This window comes from Neoarius graeffei, chromosome 2 (genome assembly GCF_027579695.1).
Source record: "Neoarius graeffei isolate fNeoGra1 chromosome 2, fNeoGra1.pri, whole genome shotgun sequence".
Lineage (NCBI taxonomy): Eukaryota > Metazoa > Chordata > Actinopteri > Siluriformes > Ariidae > Neoarius > Neoarius graeffei.
In genome coordinates, this window is record NC_083570.1 from 25,562,253 (window position 1) to 25,581,594 (window position 19,342).

General features: G+C 44.8%; 1 pseudogene; it reads left to right on the forward strand.

Moving 5' to 3' along the window:
• Positions 1-1,097: 1,097 nt before the first annotated feature.
• Positions 1,098-15,151, forward strand: LOC132869249 (carbohydrate sulfotransferase 12-like; annotated as a pseudogene).
• Positions 15,152-19,342: the final 4,191 nt, after the last annotated feature.

A 19,342-nucleotide genomic window follows, 5' to 3' on the forward strand; every position in this document is an offset into this window, starting at 1 on the left:
CCTTGATGATAGCTAGGAGTTTAGGTGGACAGCCTAACTTGTGTAATACCAGATACAGGCCTTCACGGCTGACCGATTCGAAGGCTTTGGTTAAGTCTATGAAAACAGCCAGCAAAGGTTTATTTTGCTCAATGCATTTCTCCTGAAGCAGACGGAGAGTGAAGACCATGTCGATGGTACAGTAGATAGATGCCTTTGGAAGTCACACTCAGATTCAAGATAAATTCTGTCTGCAAGAACCTATAATCTCTTCAGAATTACACAGGCAAAGAGTTTACTGACCAGACTGAGCAAAGCAATGGCTCTATAGTTGTCACAGACTTGTCTAGACCCCTTGTTCTTAAAGAGGGTCACCAGCTTTGCATCTTTGAGATCCTGTGGGACGCGGCCTTCACGCCAGCATGATAACAACAGGTCGAGCAGGTGTTCGTTCAAGACAGGGACGTCAAGTTTAAGAAGATCTGGAGGTATACCATCACTCCCAGACACCTTGCCTCTTTTCATGTCCTTTAGGGCGCTCTCAATTTCTTGCAAGGTGGGATCTTCATCAAGGTATGTCAGTTCCGGGAGCTGTTCTATGCAATCCAGCATGGATTCATCAAACGGTACGGGGTTGCTGGAGAGAGAGCTAAAGTGATCAACCCAGCGTTTGAGTTGGTTGGGTTTCTCCAACAAGATGTTACCATCGGAGTCTTTCAAAGGCGCAGTCAGTCGAGGTGATGGTCCTAGAACAAACTTCAGGGCCGCGTGGACACCTGCGATGTCACCATCCAGGCCCTCCATTTGCATTGGGTGGTGCCAATGTCAGTTTCAGTAGCCCTCGGCCTCTCGCCTATTACATAGGTAGAGTTCCAGTGGTGGGCCAGTCCTCTGGTAACCACAAGAGTTTGACACCCTACTCACATCTATCTTGCAGCATGCCTCAGCAGGTGGCAGTAGCTATCATTTTGATAATGGTCCTTGGTATGACCCGACCTTGAGCAGAACTCGCAACCTACCAGTCAAGAGGCAGACACGCTAAACACTAGGCCAGCTTGCGGTACACTTTAAATTACAGCCCACTAATTAAAAGGTGAGTACCTTGTGCCAGCGGGGGCATGGCCGAGCGTCAGTCTGTGAATGGAGGGCGCAGTCAGGGAAGGTGAGTGGTCATGTCACTACACCTGTTATCAATTAACGTGTGTTTGTGTGTCTCCTTCAGTGACTGCACCTGATAAAAAGAGGGTAAGAAGGGGAGGATGGCGCTGAGGGCTTGCTACGAGCCTGTGTGTGTATATGTGTGTGTGTCTGTGAGAGAGTGTGTCTAAGTTGTATGCTGTAAAGCAGCAATAAAGTAGAAAACAAATTGCAAACAACTGCCTGCCATGCTTCTGTGCTCCACCCACACCAGAGTCTTCCTACATACCTGTACAATAAAGCATCAGTAAAAATAAATAAAGTGGAAGTCATGGATAGGAGGACGGGCACATTAGTGCAGTGGTTAGCACTGTTGCCTCACAGCAAAAGGTTCTGGGCCGGAGTACAGTGGCTGGTGGGGGCCTTTCTGTGTGGAGCTTGCATGTTCTCCCTGTGTTTGTGTGGGTTTCCTCCGGGTGCTCTGGTTTCCCCCACAGTTCAAAGACATGCAGTTAGGTTAACTGGCTCCTCTAAATTGTCCGAGGGTGTGTGTGTGTGTGTGAGAGAGAGAGAGAGAGAGAGAGAATGGTTGAGAGGAGAAAACCTCTATAATAATCCAGTAGAAGGCAATGGGAACCCACTACTGTACAACCCCAATTCCAAAAAAGTTGGGACAAAGTACAAATTCTAAATAAAAACGGAATGCAATAATTTACAAATCTCAAAAATTGATATTGAATTCACAATAGAACATAGACAACATATCAAATGTCGAAAGTGAGACATTTTGAAATTTCATGCCAAATATTGACTCATTTGAAATTTCATGACAGCAACACATCTCAAAAAAGTTGGGACAGGGGCAATAAGAGGCTGGAAAAGTTAAAGGTACAAAAAAGGAACAGCTGGAGGACCAAATTGCAACTCATTAGGTCAATTGGCAATAGGTCATTAACATGACTGGGTATAAAAAGAGCATCTTAGAGTGGCAGCGGCTCTCAGAAGTAAAGATGGGAAGAGGATCACCAATCCCCCTAATTCTGCACTGACAAATAGTGGAGCAATATCAGAAAGGAGTTCGACAGTGTAAAATTGCAAAGAGTTTGAACCTATCATCATCTACAGTGCATAATAACATCAAAAGATTCAGAGAATCTAGAAGAATCTCTGTGCGTAAGGGTCAAGGCCGGAAAACCATACTGGGTGCCCGTGATCTTCCGGTCCTTAGACGGCACTGCATCAAATACAGGCATGCTTCTGTATTGGAAATCACAAAATGGGCTCAGGAATATTTCCAGAGAACAGTATCTGTGAACACAATTCACCATGCCATCCACCGTTGCCAGTTAAAACTCTACAGTTCAAAGAAGAAGCCGTATCTAAACATGATCCAGAAGCGCAGACATCTTCTCTGGGCCTAAGCTCATTTAAAATGGACTGTGGCAAAGTGGAAAACGGTTCTGTGGTCAGACGAATCAAAATTTGAAGTTCTTTATGGAAATCAGGGAAGCCGTGTCATAGGGCTGGGCGATTCACCCAAAAAAAAAAAACCCTTCGATTTTTTAATAAAAAACTCGATTCACGATTCGATTCAATGACCACCTTCAAAATAAAATGACTGCTCACGGTAAATGTATTTCCAAAACACATTTATTTTCATAAGAGGCTTCAATAACTGTATTCAGCAAAAAAAAGTGCTTGTGCACTGTAGTTTTATGGACCCGCACTCCAATGAGCTATTAAAGAGCCCAAAGCCTGAGGTAACACATCCAATAAAAAAACTCAACTGTTAATTTTAAAGAAGTGCAAACATTCTTCATAAGGAGCCTAGCAATAACAGCAGGCTTCAAACATTCCATAAACATCTTAATAGAAATGTAAAAAAGTAAGTGCAGACATTCTTTGTGAGGAAAAGGAGCCTAGCAGCAACAGCAGGCTTCAAACATTCCATTAACATCTTAATTGAAAACAAAAAAATACTCTTGATGCAGTGGACTTAGCAGTGGAAGTACGGCTAGGAATGCTTTCTTTCCGTAGAACGCAGCATTTCTCCCATTCGGCGGGATGTTTTCGTTTCAAGTGTTGAAACAGATTTGTCGTGCTGCTGCAGGTAACGACAACTGGTTTCAGACACACTTTGCAAAGCGGTGTTGTTTGCTTTTCATCTGTTTCAGCAAAGCGGTACCAGTTCCAGATTACTGATGTAGTTGTGCCTATTTTGGGCAGGAGCCTCTCTTTCTCATCGTCTTCACTCGCCATGTTTGTTTGAACTAGAGAAACTGCAGGACGTGTACGGAAAGCCTCGAGGGTTCTTTGGCGAATGTAAAAATGCGTGCGCTGCGGGCTTGCGGCCTGGAAATTGATGTCGGGACAGTGGATTGGTGAATATAAAAATGACATGCGTGCACCATGGTCTTGGAAACATGAACGACAAAGGATAGTGCATTGGCGAATGTAAAAAATGATATGCCTGCGCCGTGGGCTATAAAACATGAGCGACACATAGACAGTGGATAAATAAATAAATAAATAAATAAACCATAAAACTCGAGTTTCTTAAAAAATGAATCGATTTCACGTGCCCACTCGATTTTAAAACCGCATCGATTTTTTGCCCAGGCCTACCGTGTCATTCAGACTGAAGAGAAGAAAGATGACCCAAGTTGTTATCAGTGCTCAGTTCAGAAGCCTGCATCTCTGATGGTATGGGGTTGCATTAGTGCGTGTGGCATGGGCAGCTTATACATCTGGAAAGACACCATCAATGCTGAAAGGTATATCCAGGTTCTAGAGCAACATATGCTCCCATCCAGATGACGTCTCTTTCAGGGAAGACCTTGCATTTTCCAACATGACAATGCCAAACCACATACTGCATCAATTACAGCATCAATGGCTGTGTTGAAGAAGGGTCCGGGTACTGAACTGGCCAGCCTGCAGTCCAGATCTTTCACCCATAGAAAACATTTGGGGCATCATAAAACGGAAGATATGACAAAAAAGACCTAAGACAGTTGAGCAACTAGAATCCTACATTAGACAAGAATGGGTTAACATTCCTATCCCTAAACTTGAGCAACTTTTCTCCTCAGTCCCCAGACGTTTACAGACTGTTGTAAAGAGAAAAGGGGATGTCTCACAGTGGTAAACATGGCCTTGTCCCAACTTTTTTGAGATGTGTTGTTGTCATGAAATTTAAAATCACCTAATTTTTCTCTTTAAATGATACATTTTCTCAGTTTAAACATTTGATATGTCGTCTATGTTCTATTCTGAATAAAATATGGAATTTTGAAACATTCAGCAGGAATGTCAGATCTGCTGTTATCGAAAATTAATCAAGACATTCTGACCAATCAGATTTCAGAATTCGACAATCAGAATTCAAAAGCGCAATAGGTTAAATATGATTTGAAATCAAATTACATTAAACTTAGAATAAGGTGGAGATCATGGACCCCATACATTATGTTGCATCTCAGACAACTTTCCTGAGAGTGAATGGAGTACATGTCAATCCCAGTCTTACATTTTGTATGAAACAAAAAGTACATTTTGAACCAAATTGACAATTTTTGGCCAAAATTTAGGGGCAGATGTCATGCTTTTTAGCACAGACCTGCCTCAGCATTTTGCAGGTGTTGGCACATTGATTCATGACCATGAATAGAAGACACTGTCCTGTGTTATAAAACAAAGCCTGGGATGAGATGAAATGGAATGTTTATCTGAAAAAGAAAAATAACAGCAGTCATCTGATGAGTTAAATGTTCTCCACCCTCATGCTCATGCAGCTCACATACAAACTCAACAATTCAAATTTAAAATCTGGAAATACTGTGTGATCTCTGCAGAGAGAACCATTTTCCCCACAAGCAGGGCTCGAAATTAACTTTTTTTCTTTGTGTCCCCCAGTGGTCCCGAATTCTGTGTTGTATTGTCCCGAATGGAAGCAATAGTGTCCCCATTTTTTTCCTCTCTGAAATAACCAGTGGTTAATATTATCATATGAAGTCTCATCTCATCTCATTATCTCTAGCCGCTTTATCCTGCCCTACAGGGTCGCAGGCAAGCCGGAGCCCATCCCAGCTGACCACGGGCGAAAGGCGGGGTACACCCTGGACAAGTCGCCAGGTCATCACAGGGCTGACACATAGACACAGACAACCATTCACACTCACACCTACGGTCAATTTAGAGTCACCAGTTAACCTAACCTGCATGTCTTTGGACTGTGGGGGAAACCGGAGCACCCGGAGGAAACCCACGCGGACACGGGGAGAACATGCAAACTCCACACAGAAAGGCCCTCGCCGGCCCCAGGGCTCGAACCCAGGACCTTCTTGCTGTGAGGCGACAGCGCTAACCACTACACCACCGTGCCGCCCATCATATGAAGTTACTATTATATTTGTAACTATGCGATTTTGAACCCTTTATATCATTTTTACAATAAGTCACAAGACACAAGCGACACATGTCCTATACATCATCTACTTCAAAATTACAGTTATTGCATTTTCAGTTTATTAAACTTTGGCGATCTCACTGTATGAATAGATACCTGTTTATTTAAAGGGGCCAACTAGCTCATTCAGAAAATGTTTCAACTCCCTACATCTGCAGTACACTTTAGTTGAAAATAAGACCCCTTTTATGTTCATTTCATCTACTTATACCTTGAATATCTGTTGGCACTTATAAGGCCAACTTATAATTTTCACCATTACCGTTATCCATTTTTATGAACTTTCCGTTATCCATTAACGTTATCCATTTTTATGAACTTTCCGTTATCCATTTTTATGAACTTTCCGTTATCCATTTTATGAACTTTCGCTGCCGGGTGCAAATGTTAGCAACATCAACATAGTGCCAGGTCCGAGCCTAGTTGTGCTGCTGACTGACTAAACTTTCTGAACTAGAAAGACACCAAGAAAACTCACTTATTCTGTTGAACGGTATCTTCCGTCAATATCATCCACATCATTCCTGTTGTATTTTATAACGTGTCTAACAGTGTTCATTAAGTTCATTCAGTTGCTAGCGTTGCCTGCAGACCAGGCGATGACACTTTGGATCCTGAAGGTCCCGGAGACGTTATGTCTGGGCTTTCAGTTTCTTCCCCGCGGTCAGTCCGCTTCAACCACTTAAGCATTTTTGTTCTGGCAAGAGTCGGCGCAGCGTGTGCGGTAGCAATTCCATTCCAAGTCCATATAATGCGGACTCCGGCCGAAGATTCTAGAACAGAATGCGCTGCTCTGTAGCCTACGGATGCAGGTGCATCGAAAGTGTAGCTACTATGTATTTTTCGCTGTTAACGTTTTAAAATTAAAATTGACAAATTAGGTGAATGTCTACGTATGTGTTACGGCTTTGTAAATACTATTAATGTAGAACTTTTTTTCTAGATCTGTTTTTTTCCATTGTCCCGGGATTGTCCCAGATATGATAATTTTGTGTCCCGATGACATTTTTTATGGTCCCCGGGACATTGGGACACCGTTAGTTTCGAGCGCTGCCCACAAGGGGGTGCCAGAAGCTTGCTTTCTGCAACTGTGTTCTCACTCCAGATTGACACTGAGTGATGTGTGGACATAAAATTAAAGCAGCAATCACTATTTATTGCACTGCGAAAATGATTTCTTAGTGAATGAAGATATCTTGAACCAATAAAAAAATTTAATATTTTTCATAACGAATCATTATATCACAAATATAAACCCATTAAGCCTATTTCAAGATATAAAGCTTATATATCTGTTATCCTCTTGGTAGATCATGTTTGCTTCTTTCTAGAAAAAAATGCTTGAAATAAGCAAAACTATCTGAAATAAGTAAATAAGACCATAACTTGGTTTAATAGTCTTATATATATTGAAGAACAATTGAATAGCGCTATGAGTTGAATTTTTATATTCTGACCCCCAATACTGCAATTTATATATCTGACTTCTGATGTACATTTCTGCTCACAATAAAAGAGCTAGGCTTTATCATCAGTTGTATGGGTATGGATATAATTCAGAAACTGGTAATGCTGTCATTTTGCAGGTGTTGGCCCATTGATTCATGATTTTGAATAGAAGACATTGTCCTGTTTTGAAAAACAAAGCATGGAATGTGACAAAATGGAATGTTCATCTGATTTAAAAAAAAAAAAAACCCTGATCCATCCTGACGCCCTCTGTCAAGTCACGTCAAGTTTGTTTTTATTGCGCTTTTAACAATAGACATTGTCGCAAAGCAGCTTTACAGAAACTTAAATACTTTAAACATGAACTAATTTTATCCCTAATCTATCCCCAATGAGCAAGCCTGTGGCGACGGTGGCAAGGAAAAACTCCCTCAGACGACCTGGGGAAGAACCCTGGAGAGGAACCAGACTCAAATGGGAACGCATCATCATTTGGGTGATAACAGACAATGTGATAATGTGAAAACGTATAACTGTGAAACCAGGAAATTCATTATAGTTTTAAAATGAAGTCTGTTTTGTTGAAGTTATAAACTGTCCATTGATGGAAACTTGAGTGCAAAACTAATCATGACAACTGCAGTCCTAGAGTTTGCAAGTTAACTGTAGTCCTCAGCCATAAAAGCATTACTGTAAGTGTCCCGAGCAATCTTCCAAGTGCGACTATCGACTGTCCATATGGAGCCGTCCTCCACAGGAGCAATGTGATGAGAGAAAACACAGGTTGTTAGGTATGCCAAAAGTCACCTGATGAGAAAGAACAATATACATTTTGCGCTGAGTGCAAGCAGGGACTTCGGCAAAACTAACTATGACAGCATATCTAAAAGGGGAGAGCCAGAAGGTAACACAGACATGAGGGTGTGGTGGGACATACAGCAGCCAGCCACTACACTGTCAACAAACCTGAGTGAGTGGGGGGCTGACAACATCCATCCATCCCAGTTTACCAAACACCTGAGGACCCTCCAGATCTACTCCTTTACCTGATAAAACTATTAACAAAAGGTTTGACTAAACAGGTATGTTTTCAGCCTAGCCTTAAAAACTGGGACTGTGTCTGAGTCCTGAACACTACTTGGAAGGCTGTTCCATCACTGTGGGGCTTTGTAAGAAAAGGCTCTGCCCCCTGATGTAGCCTTCACTATATGAGGTACCAGCAGATAGCCTGCATCTTTTGATCTATGTAGGCGTGGTGGGTCATAAAGGACCAGAAGTTCGCTCAGGTACTGTGGTGCAAGACCATTCAGTGCTTTAAAGGTCAATAGTAGTATTTTATAATCAATACGAAATTTGATTGGGAGCCAACGTAGCATGGATAAGACAGGGGTGATGTGGTCATATCTTCTAGTTCTAGTAAGGACTCTTGCTGCTGCTGCATTTTGAACTAACTGGAGCTTGTTTATGCACTTACTGGAACATCCAGACAGTAAGGCATTACAATAATCCAACCTAGAGGAAACAAAAGCATGAATTAATTTTTCTGCATCTGGCTGGGTCTCATCACATAGCTCCTGTGGAGGACGGCCCCATATGGACAGTCGAAAGTTGCACTTGGAAGATGGCTCTGGACACTTACAGTAATGTTTTTATGGCTGAGGACTACAGTTAACTTGCAAACTCTAGGACTACAGTTGTCATGAACAGTTTTGCACTCAAGTTTCCATCAATGAACAGTTTATAAGTTCAACAAAACAGACTTCATGTTAAAACTATAATGAATTTCCTGGTTTCATACTTTGTGACTATATAGGACACTGTTATAGAAGTAAGTTATTTACAATCATGGGTGGCACAGTGGTGTGAGTGGTTAGCACTGTCTCTTCACAGCAAAAAGGTTCTGGGTTTGAGCCCAGTGGCTGACAGGGGCCTTTCTGTGTGGAGTTTGCATGTTCTGCGTGGGTTCCTCTGGTTTTCCCCACAGTTCAAAAATATGCAGTTAGGTTAACATGGGACGGCCTTGGGCTGAAGTGCCCAAGAGTAGCGGCAAACACGTATGCAGTGGCTTTGCTCTCCTTTGATGAACTAAAGTTTGTTGTACATTTGTGCAGTGACAGTAAAAGCATTCTTTCTCTCTATCTATTTCCTGGTTTCACAGTTATACTTTGTGACTATATAGGACACTGTTATAGAAGCAAGCTATTTATAATCACATTGTCTCTTATCACCCAAATTAGGGTGGGTCCCCTTTTGAGTCTGGTTCCCCTCCAGGTTTCATCCTCATGTCGTCTGAGGGAGTTGTTGCTTGCCACCATCGCCACAGGCTTGCTCATTGGTTAGAGGTAAAATGAGCTCATGATTAAAATATTTAAACTTTCTTTGTAAAAATGCTTTGCGAACAATGTCTATTGTTAAAAGTGCTGGGAAAATAACTTTGACTTGATTTGACATGACTTAAAAGCAGTCACCTTACCAGTTAAATGTACTCCACCCTCACTCAGAATTACTTTAGTTCAGAATTGCTCATAATACTCAGACTCTCTCTCACCCATCTGATGAAATGAGCCAGTCTAAGTATATTTACATGTTTCTTTTGTCCCTGAACTTAATGTCTTTTCAAGTTTTTATGCACAGACAAACAAAGGATGGACATGAAAGATATGTCAGTCCCAAGACTCAGTCTTCTAGCCCAGAAATTGGACCACAGCTGAACTCTGAGGAGCACGGTAGATGTGAGGCAAAGATCCATACAAGCCCAATGCCTCTGAAGCTGAAGATCAGACAGGATGCAAGAAAGAAGCTTGTTCATGACATGTGCAGCAATAACGATATGGCCAATACTGTTAGGACTTGGACTATCTCGGCCTCTAGAGGCCGCTATTATTTTCTGTTGTTGTCATGTTTGTTTTGACTGCTAGAGGCTGCTATTGTTTCTGTGTGTTGTGTTTTCTTTTTCCATGTGCCTTGTGCCCCGCCTAGTCCTCCGCCTAGTCCTCATTATTGCCACCTGTGTTCTATTTTAGTTTGTGTATAAATACTTCCTCAGTTTGGTCCCTAGTCATGGAGTCTTTGTGCTGTTATCACCTGACACCTCTGTTCCGTGTTCCTCGCCTATGTCTTTGTGGTTTTTGTACTTTGCTTTCTTTTGGACTTTTTTGGACTTTGTATTTACTATTTTTGGATCTTCTGAGCGTTTGAATTTTTGCCTCTTCTTTTCTGGTTTTTGGCTCTTTGTTTTGATTTTGAACTTTTGGTTTTTTCCCCAGTTATCTTCTGAGCATTTGGATTATACTTTTGTTTTTGCCTTGGATTGTGAATATTGTAAATAAACTGTTTTTTTTTTTTACTCTACTTTCGCCTCACTCCTCTGCACTTGAGTCATTCCCCTGGTGGCCTAGTGAGGGTTTGCTGGATCATTACACCAGCGACCCGGGTTTGATTCCCAGCAAAACCCTAACAGAAAGACTCTGTCATGACCGACTCAGCAGAGGCGTCTTCAACGGTCTACCCGGCTAACCTTCAGGGAATTATGGCTGCTTTAACACGCTTCGGAGCTACCATGGACACACATGGACGAACACTTGCAAGCCAACGTGAGGCCCTTGCTTGCCACGAGGTACTGCTTCAGCAAATTGGGAAAACCGTGGCACAGCTGACTCCTCTGCCCGCATCTCCTCATCCTGATCCGGCATCTGCTCCCCCCTCCAGTGCCTCCTGCCACACTGCCTCCTTCACCTCGTGAACCCAGATTTCCTGCACCACAGAGGTATGACGGCAAGCATGGTGAGTGCCGGGAGTTCCTTACCCAGTGCCAACTCGCCTTTGAGCTCCAGCCTACCACCTACACTACAGATCGCCGCAAGATTGCCTTTGTGATAACCTTGTTAGCTGGTAAGGCACGAGCTTGGGCAACGGCCATCTGGCAGAGACAGGGACCCGAGTGCTCTGATTTCAAGCTGTTTACAGAGGAGATGCTTCGTGTCTTCGATCAGGCGGACATCAGTAAAGACGCAGCCAGAAAGCTCATGTCCATCCGGCAAGGCCATCTTGTTCCGGATGCTTGCAGCAGTCAGCGGATGGAATGAGACTGCCCTGGTTTCAGCCTTCCACCATGGTTTGTCTGACCCCATCAAAGACGGCCTGGCCTCTGTCGGATGCCCAAATGACCTCGAAACTCTGATTTCACATGCCATTCGTCTTGACAACAGGATTAGAGAATGCCGCCAAGTCCTGAGCCTCCCCGGCTTCACTGCCTCAACATGGAGCCCATTTACCTCCTCCAGTGACTGTCCAGAGCCCATGCAATTGGGCCGTACTCGCCTCTCCGCATCTGAGAGGGAGTGCAGAAGGAGGGACAAGTGCTGCATCTACTGTGGCAAGCCTGGCCACTTCCGAGCATCATGTCCCGAGCTCTCGGGAAAAGGACCGCTCCGTCCAGCCGAGGGAGGGTTGTGACGGGGCCTACCCTCTCTCCTGAACTTCCTGGCCAAGGAGTCTACATCCTGGTCTCCATCTCCTGGGGTGAGTCCGTCAGGCCTTGTTAGACTCCGGGGCAGCTGGAAACTTTATGGATGTCCACTTCACCTGCAGAATCAATGTCCCTACTGCTCCTCTTGAAGTCCCACTGTCTGTGTCTGCCCTGGATGGCCAAGCTTTAGGTGATGGAAGAGTCACCCAAGTTACTTCTCCAGTCTTTCTCCAGTCCCAAGGTCACCAAGAAGAAATATCCCTGCACCTGATTCTTTCACCAGAGTTCCCGGTGATTCTAGGCCTTCCTTGGCTTACCCGCCACAACCCTCGTATAGACTGGGTAACAAGCCAGATTGTGGAATGGGGTCCTGCATTCTATGCCTCTTGTCTGCTCTCTAGCTCTCCTGTGTCTCCTGCCGAGTCTCCGGATCTCACCGAGTTATCTCAAGTTCCCACAGAGTACTGGGATCTGAAAGAAGTTTTTAGCAAGAGCAGGGCCACCGTTCTTCCTCCGCACCATGCCTACGACTGTGCCATCGACTTGCTCCTTGGGGCTACCCCTCCTCGTGGCAGACTGTTTTTCCTCTCTCAGCGTTCGGAGGGAAAGCTGCACCCCTGCACTTACTTCTCCCACCACCTGAGCCCTGCAGAGTCCTGGTATGATGTGGGGGATCGGGAACTGCTCGCAATCAAACTGGCCCTTGAGGAGTGGAGACACTGGTTGGAGGGAGCACAACATCCATTCCTGGTTTGGATGGACCACAAGAACCTGGAGTACCTCCAGCAAGCCAAGAGACTGAATCCACGACAGGCTAGGTGGGCCTTGTTCTTTAGCCGATTTAATTTCACCCTATCATACCGCCCTGGCTCTAAGAACACCAAACCGGACGCGCTCTCCAGGCTATTCTCGCCCAACAACAGGGAGAGTGAAGTTGGGCCTATTATCCCTGTGTCTCGGATTGTGGCCCCTGTCCTCTGGGGTGTTGAGGAGGCCGTCCGACAAGCTCAACGCCAGGACCTTGGCCCTGGGCCAGGGCCACCGGGCCTCCTGTATGTCCCCCGTCAAGCCCGGGCCAAGGTTCTTCAGTGGGGTCATTCATCCCCTCTCACTGCCCACCCGGGAGCCTGGAGGACACTGGACTTCTTGAAAAGACGCTTCTGGTGGCCAAGCATGGAGAAGGAAGTGAGGTCATTTGTCCTGTCCTGTGAGGTGTGCACCAGAACCAAGAACCCACGACAGCGTCCCCAGGGCCTCCTGCATCCTCTGCCTATTCCCCGGCGTCCCTGGTCCCATGTGGCGGTCGACTTCATCATGGGTCTTCCCGACTCACAAGGTAACACTGTCATTTTGGTCATTGTCGACAGATTCTCCAAAGCCTGCTGCTTCATACCACTGTGTAAACTTCCTTCTGCTCTTGAAACAGCCTAAATTATTTTTACCCATGTCTTCTGAGTCTTTGGTCTCCCGCAGGACATCGTCTCAGACCGGGGGCCCCAGTTCTCCCTCGAGTGTGGCGGGAGTTCTGCAAACTCATCGGGGCCACTGCCAGCCTCTCTTCTGGGTTCCACCCCCAGTCCAACGGCCAGACCGAGAGGCTCAACCAGGACCTGGAAACCACCCTGCGAGGCCTGGCGATGGATAACCCAACATCTTGGAGCACCTGGCTGCCATGGGCAGAGTACGCCCACAACACCCTGCAGTCATCTGCCACCAGGTTGTCGCCGTTCCAGTGCCAGTTCGGGTTCCAGCCACCTCTGTTTCCAGAAAAGGAGGAGGACGCTGGGGTGCCCTCAGTCAACCAGTACATGAGACGGTGTCGCAAGACCTGGAACAAGGTCAGGAGGACCCTCATCCAGACTTCCATGGCCAACCAGACTCAGGCCAACCACCATAGAAGGCCTGCCCACATTTTCCGCCCTGGGCAGCGGGTTTGGCTGTCCACGTATGCCCTTGCCCCTAGGAACCCCCCGCCCCCCCGCATCTTCCAGAGTCAGACTGTGTTCACCGTGCGCCGTCTGCTGGACTCCCGCCGGGTCTGTGGCGGGCTTCAATATCTTGTGGACTGGGAGGGCTATGGCCCTGAGGAACGCTGTTGGGTCCCCGCCCGGGACATTTTAGATAAAGAACTTTGCCGGAACTTCCATTTGGCCCATCCTGAGCATCCTGGGAACGTCAGGAGACGATCCTTGAGGGGGGGGGGTCCTGTTAGGACTTGGACTATCTTGGCCTCTAGAGGCCGCTATTATTTTCTGTTGTTGTCATGTTTGTTTTGACTGCTAGAGGCCGCTATTGTTTCTGTGTGTTGTGTTTTGTTTTTCCATGTGCCTTGTGCCCCACCTAGTCCTCATTATTGCCACCTGTGTTCTATTTTAGTTTGTGTATAAATACTTCCTCAGTTTGGTCCCTAGTCACGGAGTCTTTGTGCTGTTATCACCTGACACCTCTGTTCCGTGTTTCTCGCCTATGTCTTTGTGGTTTTTGTACTTTGCTTTCTTTTGGACTTTTTTGGACTTTGTATTTACTATTTTTGGATCTTCTGAGCGTTTTGAATTTTTGCCTCTTCTTTTCTGGTTTTTGGCTCTTTGTTTTGATTTTGAACTTTTGGTTTTTTCTCTGGTTATCTTCTGAGCATTTGGATTATACTTTTGTTTTTGCCTTGGATTGTAAATGTTGTAAATAAACTGTTTTTTTTTTTTTTTACTCTACTTTCGCCTCACTCCTCTGTACTTGAGTCATTCCCCTGGTGGCCTAGTGAGGGTTTGCTGGATCATTACACCAGCAACCAGGGTTCGATTCCCTGCAAAACCCTAACAAATACCTTAGACATCGGTCGCAAATGGTAGACGTTTGACCAAATTCCCCAGTCGGAATTGAACAACCTGCTTGTCGATGACCGGCATGGAACAATCTATTGCTATGTTCCAAAAGTTGGCTGCACTGCATGGAAACGGATCATGATCGTTCTGAGCGAGAGCCTGAAGGTGCATGGTGTACCTTACAGGGACCCTGCAGACATCCCCTATGAACAAGTTCATGGATCCTCTGTACAGCACCTTAACGCATACCCAAAGGCAGTGATGAAACAAAAACTTGAGACATACAAAAAGTTCATGTTTGTCAGAGATCCATTTGTGAGGCTGATTTCAGCCTACAGAGATAAGATGCAAACAACAAATAATACATATTATAAAGGAATTCATCTGGGCATAATAAAGAAATTTGGAAATTTCTCTATTCCACCAGCATCATTTGAGAAAGCACACGCTGATGGCATTGTTCCTTCTTTCTACCACTTCATCCAATATATACTGAGCCTTGCAGAAAGCAGTTACACAAAGTTTGATGAACACTGGCAACAAGTAATTCACTTGTGTCATCCCCGCCTGATTGATTATGACTTTATCGGGAAGATGGAAACTATTGATGAAGATGCTGCTCAACTGCTACGAATACTCCATATTGATAACATTGTTGGTCTTCGACCACTGAACAGCACAAAAACAGAGCAAAGCTAGACAAAGACCTGGTTCGCCAACATCCCCATGGAGTGGAGGAGGACACTCTACAAAGTTTATGAGGCAGAATTTAGACTCTTTGGATATAAATATGAAGATCTAGACAATTTTGTTCCTGAAAACGTCATCTGAATTGTTTGTTGTGTTCTGTTATTATCTTTGTTCATTTGGAGTGGAATCTCGTATTAGGACTTGTCATTGGTAGTTTAGTCCCCTTTATTAATTTGAATGGCATGGGTGTTTTGGTGACAGGAAATATTATTCCTTGTTCTTACGTGACAATTGACCTGTTTGAGTTCAGTGCCACTTTTGCACATTGTAACAATCAAAGATCTCCTAGTTCCAGGATACAAATGAAAATTTTGATATTTTTAATTTATAAATGGCACTGGCTGCTGCAGTACAGGACTTATATAACCTTCTTCATCATAAGCAAACAGGTAGAAAATTATTATTGTTGGGTTTGGTTCAGTGAAGTCCAGAAATGCTGGCACAGACAATTTCCTGTTATCCTTAACTTTTGTACCTGATACTATTTTGTCAAGCTGGGTTGTATGACTAATTTTTCTGGGGATTGTATTTATGCCTGACCAGAATATTCATTAGGAGAACAACTTTAATATTCACTGACCTCTTTCTTTCTCATATTCCTTTCTGAAAAGATCTTGGGGGAGGGGCTTGACCAAGCTGCGCACACACATACTCGCTGCTATCAGCGCCTGTAGCCACGCTGCTAAGACAAAACCCCGTTCTCCCTTGGACTCCTTTTGTAAACTCAACGTGACACAGAGAACAGAGAGTGAGAATGTTCAGAGTGGTAGTTTACGAACGTATAATACCCTAGGCTTGAACACGCACTCCATAACCAAAGAGGATAGAAGCAGCAACTACAGCAACATATCGCTTATCCAACAGAAGACATGCATTGCGGAGCAATAGTCAAACATAAGCTCATAAGTTACAGTCAATTTCCAGACTAAACTCACTTTAACAGAGCATGCTGCATGCTCTTTAGTTTTGTAGCGCAGATTACCTGGCTAACTGCAGGAAGCGGTTAGCTGCACAGCTAATGTAGCCATTGCTAGGCTAACGCACCGATTTTAAAACACGGCAAAACGACCAGTTATACACTTACTTTTTCGGTGTTTGTTGCTGATGCGGCAGGGATGCTTGGTACGGACCCAGGCTTCAGTGACAGTTGATGTGCAAAACCTGCCCTGTACTGTCCCAAGTTGTGGAAACATTCCTCAGGAAAATGCTTCCAACAAACATACACCATCTTAGGTAGACTCGACGGTGTATTATTGAAGTAAATAAAATTAAGCCACTGCGTCTTCAGGGGCTCTCCCATCGGCAGTAAAAACAGACTCTTTTCTGTGTTGTCACATCCATGTACAGCGCAATTTCCATGTTTCGCTCGCTTAGGTGATGCCATGTTGTTGTGTCTTCTATGGTCTCCTCACTACAACTGGGCGGGCAATCCATACAGTGGGTGGGAATCCAGAGGCGGGGCGTGGGGATCATCTCCCTTGCTGATGTAGTAAAGGGAAGAGCTTATCAACACGCCGTTTTGACGCGCCATTCTCAAATGTTGGGCATAGTTTGGTTTACACATTATGAAATTTCTAGCCACTGGGGTGACTTAAGAAGGTCAGAGGAACTCATTTTAACGTTAAAAAACCTCAGAAAGTGAAAATTTCATGCCATGGGACCTTTAAGACACAGAATTAGATAAGTATGGCAGTGTGGTGAAATCATTGGAATTAGGTGGCATCATATCATTGTTATATTTTTGCTTCTTGACAAATTTTCAAGAAATCTCACCAGAAAGATGAACTGATCTAATGGAAATCCCCAACCTGCACATCACATTTCACTGTCATTCATAACGCTCTTCAATCTTCTTTTACGTTCCAGATGAGGTTAAATTTCTTTGATGTTTTATGTAAACTCGAAGTAGTGTTTCCAAAACAAGAGTTGGATGTGTGTGTGTGTGTGTGTGTGTGTCTTTATATATCCTGGCCTTCATGTGGATATTACTTTCACATGCACCACCTGCTGACAGATTGTTGCAAAGTACACCCCTTCATGACAACAGTTTTCCCTAATGGCATTTGTCTCTTTAAAGGCCCACTAAGGTGAGAATGTCAATTTTTTTTTTCACGATACATCTGATATAGTGTAGTAATGAGATGCAACTCTGACTGACGGACAAACCCGAACTCTTTACCTTTAAAACAAGGCTGAAAAAGGCACTTATATCACACTTGTATGGAAAAAGGCAGAAATATTGCTGGAAACACCCGAGCTGGGGCGGCACGGTGGTGTAGTGGTTAGCACTGTCGCCTCGCAGTAAGAAGATCCGGGTTCGAGCCCTGTGGCCGCCAAGGGCCTTTCTGTGTGGAGTTTGCATGTTCTCCCCGTGTCCGCATGGGTTTCCTCCGGGTGCTCCGGTTTCCCCCACAGTCCAAAGACATGCAGGTTAGGTTAACTGGTGATTCTAAATTGACCGTAGGTGTGAATGTGAGTGTGAATGGTTGTCTATGTCTATGTGTCAGCCCTGTGATGACCTGGCGACTTGTCCAGGGTGTACCCCGCCTTTCGCCCATAGTCAGCTGGGATAGGCTCCAGCTTGCCTGTGACCCTGTAGAACAGGATAAAGCAGCTAGAGATGATGAGATGAGACACCCGGGCTGCTTTCTAAATGGTTTCCGTAAGGTGTGACATCACTTCCAATCCACGACCATATTCAACAAAATGGAAAAATACACTGAACAAAAATATAAATGCAGCGGTCCATATTTTATGAAATACAAATATTCAGATAGAAATTAATTTTCATTTTTATTTTCTATGTGCCCGAGCCCAGTCCAGACGAGAACGTCGTCGCCCAGCAGTCAGGTCCAATCCTCGATGAGGTCTACGTGCATGGAGGCCAGCTTCTCTGAGTCGGTTTCTCACAGTTTGACTGCTGACCCTGCGATCGTGTCTCCCCATGGTCTCATCTGCAGTCCGTGTTGCAGTAGGTGCTGCGTTTATATTTTTGTTCAGTGTAGAATAGAATGCCTTTATTGTCACTACACACATGTACAATGAGATTAAAAGCAACTCCAATCACAGTGCAAACAGTATAAAAATATGCAATACAAAAAAAAGGGTGCTATGTACAGTGTTGTGTTCTACATTATGGAGTGGGGTATTGCACATTATTGCACAGAGAGAGTCCAGGTATTGCACATTATAAGTATTATAAGTATTGCACAGAAAGAGTCTGGGTATTGCGCATTATAAGTATTGCACAGAGTCCGGGTGTTGCACATTATAAGTATTGCACAGGGAGAGTCCGGGTGTTGCACATCATAAGTATTGCACAGGGAGAGTCCGGGTGTTGCACATTATAAGTATTGCACAGGGAGAGTCCGGGTGTTGCACATTATAAGTATTGCACAGGGAGTGTCCAGGTATTGCACATTATAAGTATTGCACAGGGAGAGTCCATGGGCTGGGGAGGGGTTAGACTATAAAGTCAGTGCATATTTGAGTTCAGGGTGGTTATGGCTTTTGGAAAGAAGCTGTTTTTGAATCCATTTGTTTTTCTCTTGATGCACCTGTAGCGTCTCACTGAGGGCAACAGGTCAAACAGATCAAAGTCAGGGTGGGAGCTGTCCTTGGTAATGTTCTTAGCTCTGTGGAGGCGTCGGGAGGTGTAAATGCCCATCAGGGAGGGGAGAGGGCAGCCGATGATCTTCTGCGCTGCCTTTACTACTCTCTGGAGCCTATCCCTGTCTGCAGCAGTGCAGCTGCCATACCATACTGTGATACAGTATGTCAGCAGGCTCTCAATGGATGAACAGTAGAAGGTCAGCAGCAGGTTGGAGTCTAGGTTGTACTTCCTGAGGACTCTCAGGAAGTGTAACCACTGCTGAGCCTTCTTGATGACTGCCATGATGTTCTCTGTCCAGGAGATGTCGGCAGAGATGAAAATGCCAAGAAACTGGAAGGTGTGGACCCTCTCCACACACTCGCCATTGATATAAAGGGGGGCTAGATCAGTGCTGTGCTTCCTGAAGTCAACGATGATCTCTTTGGTTTTCTTGGTGTTCAGAGCAAGGTTATTCTCCAAACACCCGGCTGCCAACTTCAGGACCTCCTCTCTGTAGGCTGCCTCATCTCCCTTCGAGATGAGTCTGACCACAGTGGTGTCATCAGCAAACTTGATGATGAGGTTGTTGTTGTGGGTTGAACTGCAGTCGTGGGTGTAGAGGCAGTACAGGAGGGGGCTCAGCACACAGCCCTGTGGAGAGACGGTGCTCAACATGCGGG